The sequence below is a fragment of the Delphinapterus leucas genome, chromosome X, assembly GCF_059928025.1.
Source record: "Delphinapterus leucas isolate spDelLeu-1000000601 "Yukka" chromosome X, BTC_Dleu_Yukka2, whole genome shotgun sequence".
Lineage (NCBI taxonomy): Eukaryota > Metazoa > Chordata > Mammalia > Artiodactyla > Monodontidae > Delphinapterus > Delphinapterus leucas.
This window is the reverse complement of record NC_143150.1, coordinates 18,888,523-18,902,867: the sequence shown is the minus strand read 5'-3', so window position 1 is coordinate 18,902,867 and position 14,345 is coordinate 18,888,523.

The following is a 14,345-nucleotide window of genomic DNA, read 5'->3' as shown; positions in this document are numbered from 1 at the left end:
CCAACAAATAGCATGCAAGGGAATCCCCATAAGGTTAACAGCTGATCTTTCAGCAGAAACTCTGCAAGCCAGGAGGTGGTGGCAGGACATATTTAAAGTAAAGAAAAGGAAAAACCTACAACAAAGATTACTCTACACAGAAAAAAATCTCATTAAGATTCAAAAGAGAAATTAAAATCTTTGCAGGCAAGCAAAAGCTAAGAGAATTCAGCAACAGCAAACCAGCTTTACAACAAATGCTACAGGAACTTCTCTAGGCAGGAAACACAAGAGAAGGAAAAAACCTACAGTAACAAACTCCAAACAGTTAAGAAAATGGTAATAGGAACATACATATCGAAAATTACCTTAAACGTAAATGGATTACATGCTCCAACCAAAAGACATAGACTGGCTGAATGGATACAAAACAAAACCCGCATATATGCTGTCTACAACAGACCCACTTCAGACCTAGGGATACATACAGACTGAAAGTGAGGGGATGGAAAAAGATATTGCATGCAAATGGAAATCAAAAGAACGCTGGAGTAGCAATTCTTATATCAGGCAAAGTAAACTTTAAAATAAAGACTATTACAAGAGACAAAGAAGGACACTACATAATGATCAAGGGATCAATCCAAGAAGAAGATATAATAAATGTAAATATTTATGCACCCAACATAGGAGCACCTCAATACATAAGGCAAATGCTAACAGCCATGAAAGGGGAAATCGATAGTAACACAATCATAGTAGGGGACTTTAACACTCCACATTCACCAATGGACAGATCAACCAAAATGAAAATGAATAAGGAAACACAAGCTTTAAATGATACATTAAACAAGATGGAGTTAATATTTATTGGACATTCCATCCAAAAACAACAGAATACACTTTCTTCTCAAGTACTCATGGAACATTCTCCAACATAGATCATATCTTGGGTCACAAATCAAGCCTCGGTAAATTTAAGAAAATTGAAATCATATGAAGTATCTTTTCTGACCACAATGCTATGATACTAGATATCAATTACAGGGGGAAAAAATGTAAAAAATACAAACACGTGGAGTCTAAACAATACACTACTAAATAACCAAGAGATCAATGAAGAAATCAAAGAGGAAATCAGAAAATACCTAGAAACAAATTAGCTTTGAAAACATGATGACCCAAAACTTATGAGACGCAGAAAAAGCAGTTCTAAGAGGGAAGTTTATAACAATACAATCCTACCTCAAGAAACAAGAAACATCTCAAATAAACAACCTAACCTTACACCTAAAGCAATTAGAGAAAGAAGAATTTAAAAAAGGTCAAGTTAGCAGAAGGAAAGAAATCATAAAGATCAGATCAGAAATAAATGAAAAAGAAATGAAGGAAACGATAGCAAAGATCAATAAAACTAAAAGCTGGTTCTTTGAGAAGATAAACAAAATTGATAAAGCATTAGCCAGACTCATCAAGAAAGAAAGGGAGAAGACTCAAATCAATAGAATTAGAAATGAAAAAGGAGAAGTAACAACTGCCACTGCAGAAATACAAAGGATCATGAGAGATTACTACAAGCAACTATATGCCAGTAAAATGGACAACCTGGAAGAAATGGACACATTCTTAGAAAAGCACAACCTTCCAAGACTGAACCAGGAAGAAATAGAAAATATAAACAGACCAATCACAGGCACTGAAATTGAAACTGTGATTAAAAATCTTCCAACAAACAAAAGACCAGGATCAGATGGCTTCACAGGCGACTTCTATCAAACATTTAGAGAAGAGCTAACACCTATCATTCTCAAACTCTTCCACAATATAGCAGAGGGAGGAACACTCCCAAACTCATTCTATGAGGCCACCATCACCCTGATACCAAAACCAGACAAAGATGTCAGAAAAACAGAAAACTAGAGGCCAATATCACTGATGAACACAGACGCAATAATCCTCAACAAAATACTAGCAAACAGAATCCAACAGCACATTAAAAGGATCATACACCATGATCAAGTGGGGTTTATCCCAGGAATGCAAGGATTCTTCAATATACGCAAATCAATCAATGTGATACATCATATTAACAAATTGAAAGAGAAAAAACATAAGATCATCTCAATAGATGTAGAGAAAGCTTTTGACAAAATTCAACACCCATTTATGATAAAAACTCTCCACAAAGTAGGCATAGAGGGAACATACCTCAACATAATAAAGGCCATATATGCCAAACCCACAGCCAACATCATTCTCAATGGTGAAAAACTGAAACCATTTCCTCTAAGATCAGGAACAAGATAAGGTTGCCCACTCTCACCACTCTTATTCAACATAGTTTTGAAAGTTTTAGCCACAGCAATCAGAGAAGAAAAAGAAATAAAAGGAATCCAAATTGGAAAAGAAGAAGTAAAACTGTCACTGTTTGCAGTTTACATGATACTATACATAGAGAATCCTAAAGATGTTACCAGAAAACTACTAGAACTAATCAATGGATCTGGTAAAGTTGCAGGATACAAAATTAATATGCAGAAATCTCTTGCATTCCTATACCCTAATGATGAAATTTCTGTAAGAGAAATTAAGGAAACACTCCCATTTACCATTGTGACAAAAAGAATAAAATACCTAGGAATAAACCTACCTAAGGAGATAAAAGACCTGTATGCAGAAAACTATAAGACACTGATGAAAGAAATTAAAGATGATACAAACAGATGGAGAGATATACCATGTTCTTGGATTGGAAGAATCAATGTTGTGAACATGACTATACTACCCAAAGCAATCTACAGATTCAATGCAATCCCTATGAAACTACCAATGACATTTTTCACACAACTAGAACAAAAAATTTCACAGTTGGTTTGGAAACACGGAAGACCCTAAATAGCCAAAGCAATCTTTTTTTTTTAACATCTTTATTGGAGTATAATTGCTTTACAATGGTGTGTTAGTTTCTGCTTTATAACGAAGTGAATCAGTTATACATATACATATATTCCCATATCTCCCCCTTCTTGCGTCTCCCTCCCACCCTCCCTCTTCCACCCCTCTAGGTGGACACAAAGTACCGAGCTGATCGCCCTGCGCTATGCAGCTGCTTCCCACTAGCTATCTATTTTACGTTTGGCAGTGTATATATGTCCATGCCACTCTCTCACTTCGTCCCAGCTTATCCTTTCCCCTCCCTGCGTCCTCAAGTCCATTCATCTACGTCTGTGTCTTTATTCCTGCCCTGCCCCTAGGTTCTTCAGAACCATTTTTTTTTTAGATTCCATATATATGTGTTAGCATACGGTATTTGTTTTTCTCTTTCTGACTTACTTCACTCTGTATGACAGACTCTAGGTCCATCCACCTCACTACAAATAACTCAATTTCGTTTCTTTTTATGGCTAATATTCCATTGTATATATGTGCCACATCTTCTTTATCCATTCATCTGTTGATGAACACTTAGGTTGCTATCAGCTCACTGCTTTGTGAATCATATACATATGACTCACTTTGTTATACAGCAGCAACTAACACAACATTGTAAAGCAATTATACTCCAATAAAGATGTTTAAAAAAGAAGAAAGGTAAGAACAGCACAGGGTGCTGAGTAACAATCAACACTACATTATGAAGGAAAAAAAATACTGCTGAACAATGTAATTTTTGTTGGTAACAGATGACAAGTCTAATGGATTTTGGATACCAAGCAACATAACATGTATTGACCTTAGAAAGTCTTTTGATTCCACTCCTGGCAATGACCTACTCATTAACGAGCTTGAAAAATATGGTTCAGACCATATACAATTGGCACTAGAGGATGATATTGACAAACTAGGTTTTGATAGTTCAATAAGATCCAGAGGCAGGGAAGCGCACTGTGTTGTGTTTCTCAAGGAACTGACCTAATGCTGATGCTCTTTAATATTTTCATCAGTACTCAGTTGGTATAAGGCAAATATGCCTGTTCATTATAGGAAAATACAGTAATGAAAATTTTCAACCCGGAGATAAGAAATTCCATAATAGATGGTAGCTAGTTTTAACTTTCTCCAGCAAAAGAAAATAGATCTAGAAGAGTATATGAAAGATGGGCAGAGGAAGACACTAGTCTTTGACACATACTATCTTCTAGGATAAGGCAAAAAGGAGGTCATAGAGAGTTATGGTGGAGAGCACATAAATGATAGGGATCTCAGAAAAGGAGCTCTGTGTAGATATAAAGATTAAGGCAACTAGTGGAAAAGGCTGAAAAGTCATTTACAAATATAACTGCAGGTCAAAATCTGATGGTGATATGTGACCCGCAATCTAATATACCTGTTGGAAAAAAGTACAGTGAGGCGCAAATTGCAAAATATGCCTCAGGAGTGCGTTTAACGCAAGCACTCAGCAAAGAAGGTGAACTAATCGGCTAAAATGGATAGCATTCATCATGGCAATTTTTCCTCTGAGGGTAAATAGTTAAGGAGTTGAATGTGGATGGAGGCTTGATGGATGCTACCCTGGTGCAAAAGCATATAAGATACTCAGAAATCAAGAACATTCAACAAAATGCAGTCTAAGAAGGCAAATGTTTTGTAACAAACCAAAAACCATGATAGAGGTCCCCAGGTGATCATGAGGAAATTGTGGGGCAATTGTGAGGATCCCAGAATGGATTATGTCATTTTTAGTCCCTGGGAAGAAAGAAGAGGTGAGAGAGCAAGAAATAGAGTTGGCTGAAGTGACAATTCCCCAGAACCCTGGAAAGAACATTGGAATGCTTTTACAAAAGTCCACATCTAGCCAGATCACAGAACCCTAATGACAAGTACTGAAAACTGCATGATTGTGTAGAAGTGCAATTTGGAAAGCCCTAAAATAAGAAAAGACACAAAAAGTAAAGAGGAAAACATTCTTCAATGAGTTAAGGCAACGAAGGAGGCTGAAGGAAAGAAAAACATGCTTTTCTAGCCAACCCTCTTGCTCCTCACCCCAACCCCTCCCATCATCCCTTGCAGGGCTACAACCAGATGACAACCAGGAAAAACTTGTAATAAAAGCGAATTCTGTGGACCTGAAAAGAACAAAATTAAGGGGTATTAGGAGCACACAGTTGTTAATCTTTATCTCATGTAGGTCTTAGCTTTTAGATTTCTTACTGAGGATTATTTGGGCACCTGTGAAGCTTTGAGAAGAGAGGCTGTAACTTTTCTAATCCTAGTAATATCTTTTAAAATAAATTTATTTTTAAATTTCATAATACGTTAACACATGCTTATTATTAAAAATATAGAGAGAAGTATATAAAGCAAAATGTGGGAGTGTTCCTTCACATTGTCAATCCAAATCCCCTCTGGAGAGCTAGAGCTAATCAGTATTATCAGTTTGTAGTGTGTCCTCCCAGATCTGTTTCTGTATGTTCATACACACACACACACACACACACACACACGCACACACATTTTTTAAAACTATATAGACTGGAGATTGGCTCATGTCAGTACATATAGTTCTGTCTCAATCCTTTTAACAACTGCATATCTCATAGTATTGATATGCCAGTTTATTTAGCCACTGGCCTAACTGATAGAAAATGAGATTGTTTTCCATCTTTTCTAGCATAAACAATGCTGTGATGAGCATCTTCATATGCACAAATTTGGGCACATATTGAGTATTTCTATAGGAGAGGAGACATTCCTAAAAGTGGAATTTCTTGGCATACACATTAGAAGTTTTGATAGAAGCTGCCAAATTGTCATCCAGAATTTCTGTTAAAATTTATTCTCAAGAGTATATGAGGTTTCTTTCATCAGTGTTTTGTAGTTTTCTGAATACGAGTATTTTGCCTCCTTAGGTATTTTATTCTTTTTGTTGCAATCATAAATGGGATTGTTCCTTAATTTCTCTTTCTGATTTTTCACTGTTAGTGTATAGGAATGCCAGAGATTTCTGTGCATTAATTTTGTATCCTGCAACCTTACCAAATTCACTTATTAGTTCTAGTAGTTTTCTGGTGGCATCTTTAGGATTTTCTATGCATAGTATCATGTCATCTGCAAACAGTGACAGTTTTACTTCTTTGTTTCCAATTTGTATTCCTTTTGTTTCTTTCTCTTCTCTTAGTGCCATAGCTAGGAATCCCTATCAAACTACCAACGACATTCTTCACAGAATTAGAACAAAAAATTTTACAATTTGTATGGAAACACAAAAGACCCTGAAGAGCCAAAGCAATACTGAGAAAGAAAAACGAAGCTGGAGGAATCAGTCTCCCTGACTTCAAACTATACTACAAAGCTACAGTAATCAAGACAGTATGGTACTGGCACAAAAACAGAAATATAGATCAGTGGAACAGGATAGAAAGCCCAGAGATAAACCCACACACATATGGTCACCTAATTTATGACAAAGGAGGCAAGAAAATACAATGGAGAAAAGACAGCGTCTTCAATAAGTAGTGCTGGGAAAGCTGGACAGCTATATGTAAAAGAATGAACTTAGAACACTCTCTAACACCACACACAAAAGTAAACTCTAAATGGATTAGATACCTAAGTGTAAGACTGGACACTATAAAGCTTTTAGAGGAAAACATAGGAAAAACACTCTTTGACATAAACCACAGCAAGATCTTTTTTGACCCACATCCTAGAGTAATGAAAATAAAAACGAAAACAAACAAATGGGACCTAATGAAACTTAAAAGCTTTTGCGCAGCAAAGGAAGCCATAAACCAGGTGAAAAGACAACCCTCGGAATGGGAGAAAATATTTGCAAATATATTCCAAAATATACAAACAGCTCATGGAGCTCAATATCAAAAAAAAAAAAAATTAAAAATAGGTCGAAGACCTAAATAGAGGTTTCACCAAAGAAGAAACACAGATGGCCAAGAAGCACATGAAAAGATGCTTAACATCACTAATTATTAGAGCAATGCAAATCAAAACTACAATGAGGTATCACCTCACACTGATCAGAATGGCCATTATTAAAAAATCTACAAACAATAAATGCTGGAGAGGGTGTGGAGAAAAGGGAACCCTCCTGCACCGTTGGTGGGAATGTAAATTGATACAGCCACTGTGAAGAACAGTGTGGAGGTTCCTTAAAAAACTACAAATAGAACTACCATACGACCCAGCAATCCCACTACTGGGCATATACCCTGAGAAAACCATAATTCAAAAAGAGTCATGTACCAAAATGTTCATTGCAGCTCTATTTACAATAGCCAGGACATGGAAGCAACCTAAGCGTCCATCAACAGATGAATGGATGAAGAAGATGTGGCACATATATACAATGGAATATTACTCAGCCATAAAAAGAAACGAAATCGAGTTATTTGTAGTGAGGTGGATGGACCTAGAGTCTGTCATACAGACTGAAGTAAGTCAGAAAGGGAAAAACAAATACCGTATGCTAACGCATATATATGGAATCTTAAAAAAAAAAAAAAGTGGTCATGAAGAACCCAGGGGCAAGATGGGAATAAAGACGCAGACCTACTAGAGAATGGACTTGAGGACACGGGGAGGGGGAAGGCTAAGCTGGGACAAAGTGAGAGAGTGGCATGGACATATATACACTACCAAATGTGAAATAGATAGCTAGTGGGAAGCAGCCGCATAGCACAGGGAGATCAGCTCGGTGCTTTGTGACCACCTAGAGGGGTGGGATAGGGAGGGTGGGAGGGAGACACAAGAGGAAGGGGATATGGGGATATATGTATGCATATGGATGATTCACTTTGTTGTCCAATAGAAACTAACACAGCATTGTGAAGCAATTATACTCCAATAAAGATGTATAAAAAATAAAAGTAAAGTAAAAAAGTAAAATAAAAAAAAGAGTATATGAGAGTATCTCTTTTGCTATACCATCAACAACCCTGGATGTTATCTTTTTTCCCCTTTCTGAGAAGCAAAAATAATGCTATTTTTTTCATTTGGATCTGTATTTTCCTATTACCAGTACCTAGGGGCTTTTCATATGATAATTAGCCATTTATATTTTTTCTGTAAATTTCTTGTTCAAAGATCCTTATTCATTTGGCTGTTGGCTTGTTTATCTTTTCCTTGTTGGTTTTATATTAGTTCTTTGTAATTATGTATATTAACCCTTTGTCATATATGGTATAGTTATTTTCTTCTAGACTTTCACTTGTCTTTTATTTTCTGTAATATCTTAAAATTATCTTTCTATAGGATTTTCTGTTTAGAAAACCAACAATTTTTCAAATTCTAGTATTAAATTGTCTTATTTTTGAATAGAATAAAATTTATACCATTTTACATTCTCTGTTATGTACATATAGCTAATCTTTCTGACCAATGTATTATTAAAGCTGAGCCATACTTTACCTGTTGAGTTGTGAATTCTTTTCTAAAGCACTTAAAGGTAGCTTTCACTCACTTCAAAATCCTATATTTTATGACATTTTAGCCAGGCCCTCCAGGTCACATGCCTACCTTTAGGAATCATGCTGCTAATGGGTGCTATGAACCAATCTACCTTCGTCGAGCCCCAGACAGACGAGACAGCAACACATACTTGCATTAAGACTCTTAAGCCATCTTGAACTGCTGCTATTTCACTGTCCTGTACAGGACTTAAGTGGCATAAAGTAAATGAAACTCTTCATCCAGGCCTCAAGAGAAAGGTATATGGTTAGAGGGGCCAAAACTCTGTGTCCCATTCCACCCCACAACCCATCAAGCACGTCCAATGGCAACAGAATCTGTTGTATAAAATGTGCCAATTTATGCCACAGTTTATTAGCTTGCCATGTAACTGACAAAAGCAAAGAACTCATGATTAGCTGACAGATTTACAGACTGCATACCCACTACTCATCACTACAATTTCAGAGCCAAGCATGGCTGTAAATAGGTTTTCTTCATTTTCAAACACTGCAGATAATATTTGGTAAAACATTCAAATTCCCTGGCTCCCTTCCACATTTGCTATCTTCCCAATGCTTAGGCCCCATATGGAAAGACAAAAAAAGCTGAATATTTAGAGGGCCTTTATCCCCAGCCCCCTCCCCTGTGTACACAATGTACACAGTCATTGCACCATCTTGTGGCCATGCCTATAAACTGCACATTCCTTGCTAGTAGGCAACCTGCCAAGATCCTCTCTGCTGAAACCTTGCAAAACATCCATCACCATCTTGTCTTCTTTTTTTCTCTTTCCAGCCACCAAACTGGAAAGGAAAGTCTGTGCTAGCAAGGCTTACCCACTGTGTTTCCTAAGTCCTTCTCTCTCTCTCTCTCTCTCTCTGGCCTGTCAGGACGGCCTCAATGCCTCAATCAGCTCTAAAAACTCAATCAGAAATCCTGAAAGTCAGAAAAGTGACTTCCAGAATAAATTCTTCACAAAGGTACTGTTTCTTTCAATCACCAATATCACCTACCCATAGACATAGCAGGTCTATGTTTGATTTTTAAACAACTCCTCTATAATCCTGCATAGCCTCTGAAGAGCTATTAAGAGGCAGAAGAACCCAAGGAAGAGTCCTCATTAAAAACAACAGCGACAAATCAAAAAAATCAGCTTAAACACTGCAGAAGAAAATCACCTGTCAGCTCCATAAGATGGCGTTTCTCTGAGGGCTGTGACGATATGACATATTTAAAGGAGTAACAATGTTTGGTTCAAAGTACACTGAGTCAAACAGGGAAGTCTGACACACTCAAGCAGGGTTGAAGGATACAGGTTATATTTTTCTACTGTGAAGGAGTAAGGAGCATTTGATTACTGGCTCTAAAGTATGGGGGTTGAGTCAAAGCCACTGTGTTGGCTTTGTAATGAACCCACTTGCCTAGGCCAAGCTACATTTCCCAGTATTCCCTTTCCCGGATGTTTCAGCTAGAGTGGTCTCCAAGACAGATTCAGAAAGGAAGCAGCAACCATGTTGCACACCTTGTCGCTTATCTGCTGGCTCACCTTGTTGCTGTAAGGATGTGACTGGGCCTGCAACTGTTCCATCTTTCCCTGTATCCTCCTTCAGCTTCTCCAACTTCTGGACCGGGTGTGCATGTGTTTAGCTTTGTGACAAAGTGTCCTGGCCTCTTCAGGACAGCCATGCTATCAAGGTCAAGGCAACAAGTACTGGCATGGGTTTCAACCCATCCTCATGAGTTCCACCACATTCTTGCTTTCCTCCACTTTACATCCATCTTTCCTTCCCAACTGCCTGCCCTGTGGACTTTAAGCTTCAGCATCAGACATAAAGACAACTACGTTACAAAGATGACCGAACCGGCTCCCACGACTGTGTCTTGCCAAATTACTAAAACAAATCTCTTTATAGATAGATAGATATCCTTGTGGTTCTGCTTCTCTGATTTAACCTCTGACTGATAGAGCCACATTACGGATGGACCACACACAAAGAAACTCACTACACCACGAACGGCCCTTGAACTTAAGTGAAGCTTTTCCAAGAATATAATTCAATGAAGAAAGCCCCAATACATTTCCTCACAGGAAAAAATCTAATCCAAACACACAGGTCTTGTGATGGGCAAGTCAATAATAGGAGACAGAAGATGCCTAAAAAAGCACACTTTTACCCTAAAGAATATATTTACAGTTCAGTAAGGGAGATAAGGCAGGCACACAAAAAATAAAATTCAAGGCAGTATGTGATAAGCTCTGGAAGAGAGGTTCAAAGTGTTGTCAGATTATCTTCCTGACCAAGGATCCACTATCAAACTGTATATAGAAATGACCACAAACATCCTACTGCATCACCTCTAAGGATATGCCTACGGTTCTCAAGTTTTCCAAAGGGTATATAAATCAAAGAGAACAGCATCCTATCAAGTCGCATAAAAGCTTATTTATCGCTGGAGGAGAGCTCTTAGAGAGGAGTTCCCAGGTTGGGAGGCTGCCCAAGGCCAGGGACCAGGATGCTGGGTCATGTGCATTGGGGCCTGTTAAGAACTCAGTGAATGGCTGAGTTGGGGCAGCAGCCCCTGCTATAAGCAGCTGCCATATTCTCAAGAACTAGCAGCTCAAGGACTGATGTTAGACCGCTGATGGTCCAGGGCTGCCTGGAGAGGAAAACCAAGATAGAGAACATAGAGATCAGGATTGTTCTTTCCATTACAAGTGACCCTTCATGATAACAGCCTTTGCAGCAGAATTCATTTCAATATCCCTCAGTCAGTAATTAATTCATCAACAAATATGTATTGAGTACCTAAAATGTACTCCCTTTCTCCTCTGACGCACTGCCTCTGTGCAACTAGCTCCGTCTCATCCTTCATGTTGCAGTTTAAATGTCACCTCCCAAAGTAGTCTTCCTTGTTCACCCTAAATATTTCTTCTTTGTTACCCTTTATCACTTTCCTCTATACATTTCCTTCACGGCATTTAGCATGGTCTGGCATAATAATTGACTTGTAAACTATTTTGATTAGTATCAGTCTCCAATGCTAGACTGTAAGCTCCCCAAGAGGGGGGCGGTCATATCTCTTCCATTTATATCTGAATATCCTAGATGAGCACACACCCGGGCATACAGTAGGTTAAATATTTGTTGAATGAATGACTACCAGGGCACTGGACCTATGAAAACGACTGGGACAGGCCATACCCGTGCTTTCCTGGGGCTCACAGCCCATCAGAGGAGGGAAATGGGCAACCAGAAGAATGAATGGTAGAAATGGCCTCAGACAGCTTAACTCATCACGTCTTAAAGATACTCTTACCCCTATCAAGTTTGTGAAGTGCATATAAATCAAAGAGGACAAGGTCCTATGCATTCATGCAAAAGACTATTTGCTATTCTAGGATGAGTGCTGGGATGGGGGTTGACATGGAGGCTGGGGGGAGCACAGGTGAGAGATGACTAAATCCAGGTAGGAGGGGGTCAGGGAAGACTTGCCAAAAGTGGTGACATCGAAGCAGAGACTGAAAGAGGAGCAGAGGTTACCTGTGCTAAGAGGGTGCCTTTATGTGTGTGCGTTATTGGGTGGGGGAACATGCGACGGTGGTAGAGAAGGCAAGAGTGAGGGGGATACAGAATAGCATTTAAGGCAGAGAGAACAGCATGTGTAAAATGCCTCTAGGTGAAATGAGAGATGATGGGAGAACTCAAATAGCTCCTCTTGGCTGCTGCCTGGAGTGTGAGGGGCAGGTGTTAAGAGATAACACAGGCAAGTGCCAGATCCTGAAAGGCCTTGAATGCCAGACTAAAGATCTTAGAACGACACTCCAAGATAGTCGCTGAGTGGGCTTTATTTACAACTGTATCATTTTGTTGGTTATATGCAACCAGGGATTAAAATTAAATGCATGAAGTAATGCTAAAATTTAGTACTAATACTAAAGATAATCATAGTTTTCAGGACAAAAACTGGAACTTATGGACTGACAATGGATTAGAATAATAGAAATCATGATCGCCACGGAAAATGCACGGCCCGTGGCTGATGTGTTCATTGCCTGTACTAGAGTCAACACACAGGGAATTCTGAGTACAGAGCCAAGTACACTTCGCGCATCTGCTGAATAGCGATTCCCAGCATTGTTGAGGATAGCCATTGTTCTTATCTATCCAAAAAAGGTAACTGCCAAATTTACACAGATATTACTGTGTCCAACAAAGTACCCAGTAGGTGTAAAATACAGTACTGGACCCCATGAGGGGAGAGTAGGAGAAAAAGAGAAAGAAAAAAATGTATAGAAATCTAGTTTCTGCAGGGATTTGGGGAAATATTTCCTTTTAGTGATAGTGAATTCAATTACTGGGTAACTTAGCAGAATTCAATGAATGGTTGGGGTGGGGGAAGAATGTAAAACATTACCAAGAAACACAGTGTAGGTGTTCCATTAAAAGTTTCTGAATGAATAAAACATATTAGTCCAAAATAATAAATTGCTTCAGTGCTAGAAATGTTTACCCATATTAATCCAATCAAACTGCAAAGAACCAGAACTCTGTTCTAAAATGCTTTGCATGTTTTAACTCATTTAATTATTACCACAAATCTATGGAGTAAGTACTATTATAATTTCAATTTTAGAAATGAGGAAAGTTAGGCTCAGAAAGATGAAGTCATTTACCCTAGGTCACACAGCTAATAAGCCAAAGCTTATTAGAGTTGATTAAAACTCTGTTAAGATGGCAATCAGCCAAAATAAGATTTTATATAGAGCCTGTTAGAATCTATGATATCTCAAAGACTTCCATTCAAATTCATTTTGCAAGTCCGATGCCTGGGACAAGAGCTTTAGCCTGAAGCAAAGGTTCAAGTTCAAGTAAGGTGGCATTCAATGATGAGCATGGGCAGAGAGTGGGGGTCAGATTATAGAGAGCTTTGTGTATTTAGCTGATGAGTGCGGACTTCCATCTGAGGACGGTGCAGAGCTCCCAGCACTTTCTGAGAAGGGCAGTGCGGTGATCAGACATACGATTTTGGACAGTAGCTCTCCAATGTACCTGCGCATCTTAGAATCTCCTTATGGTCATTTTAGAATCTCACCCAAAAAGGCAGGATCTCTCGCTTTGTACCAGAGATTCTGATTCAGAACCTCTGCGGTGGGGCCCAGGGAATCTGCGTCTTTAAACAAACACATCAGGGAAGCTCCTGAGGCCACAGGTCCATGGATTAGGTTTTGAGATGCAGTTTTAGGAAGATGAGGGTGGTGGTCAAGAAAGAGGCTGAGGGCAGGAGAATAGTTAAGAAGGTATTGTGACCATTCATGTGGGTTACATAGAAACCTGACCTTGAGTAGGAGTGCTGGTAAATCAAAACAATGACCGCCCTGTCAAGTTCCCTGGAGTTTGGGAAAAGCATGTTTCCAACAGCGACAGATGCTGAAGAGCATTGGGAAACTACTGATGACTGTTTAGGTCAAACTCATTCTTGATAAGTCCTGTTCATCTTAACAAGTCAGTGCTGAGGCTCCTTACTTAACCTTCCTTCCTACCTGTTCACTTTTGCAAAGCCTAAATCTGCCTCTTGGGTCAAATTCACGAAGTCTTTGCCACGTAATCCCAAGGCCCTTGATGGACGCATGGTCCTGCTCTAGCTAGTTTCAGGGACAGAAGACCTTTTTCAGGCCTGAGAGGAAAAACCACTCTTGTGTTTGAATTAACCTCTCTTGTGTTTCCTTGAGAAAGCTGGTGGGGTCGAGCTCCAGTTGGCTGATTAGGGCCTATCAAGCTACGGTTAAAGCACTCTCTTAGGTCCTCCTAAGTCACATGAAACCCAGTAGAGCATTTTTAAGTCACAAAAACTGTTAAACTTTTCTTAGGCCCAGTTAGGCATCAGTAAATCTTACTGAGCTTTGTGAAGTCACAAGATTTAACCAGGCACAATGAGAATAGAATTCACACAATTTAGTG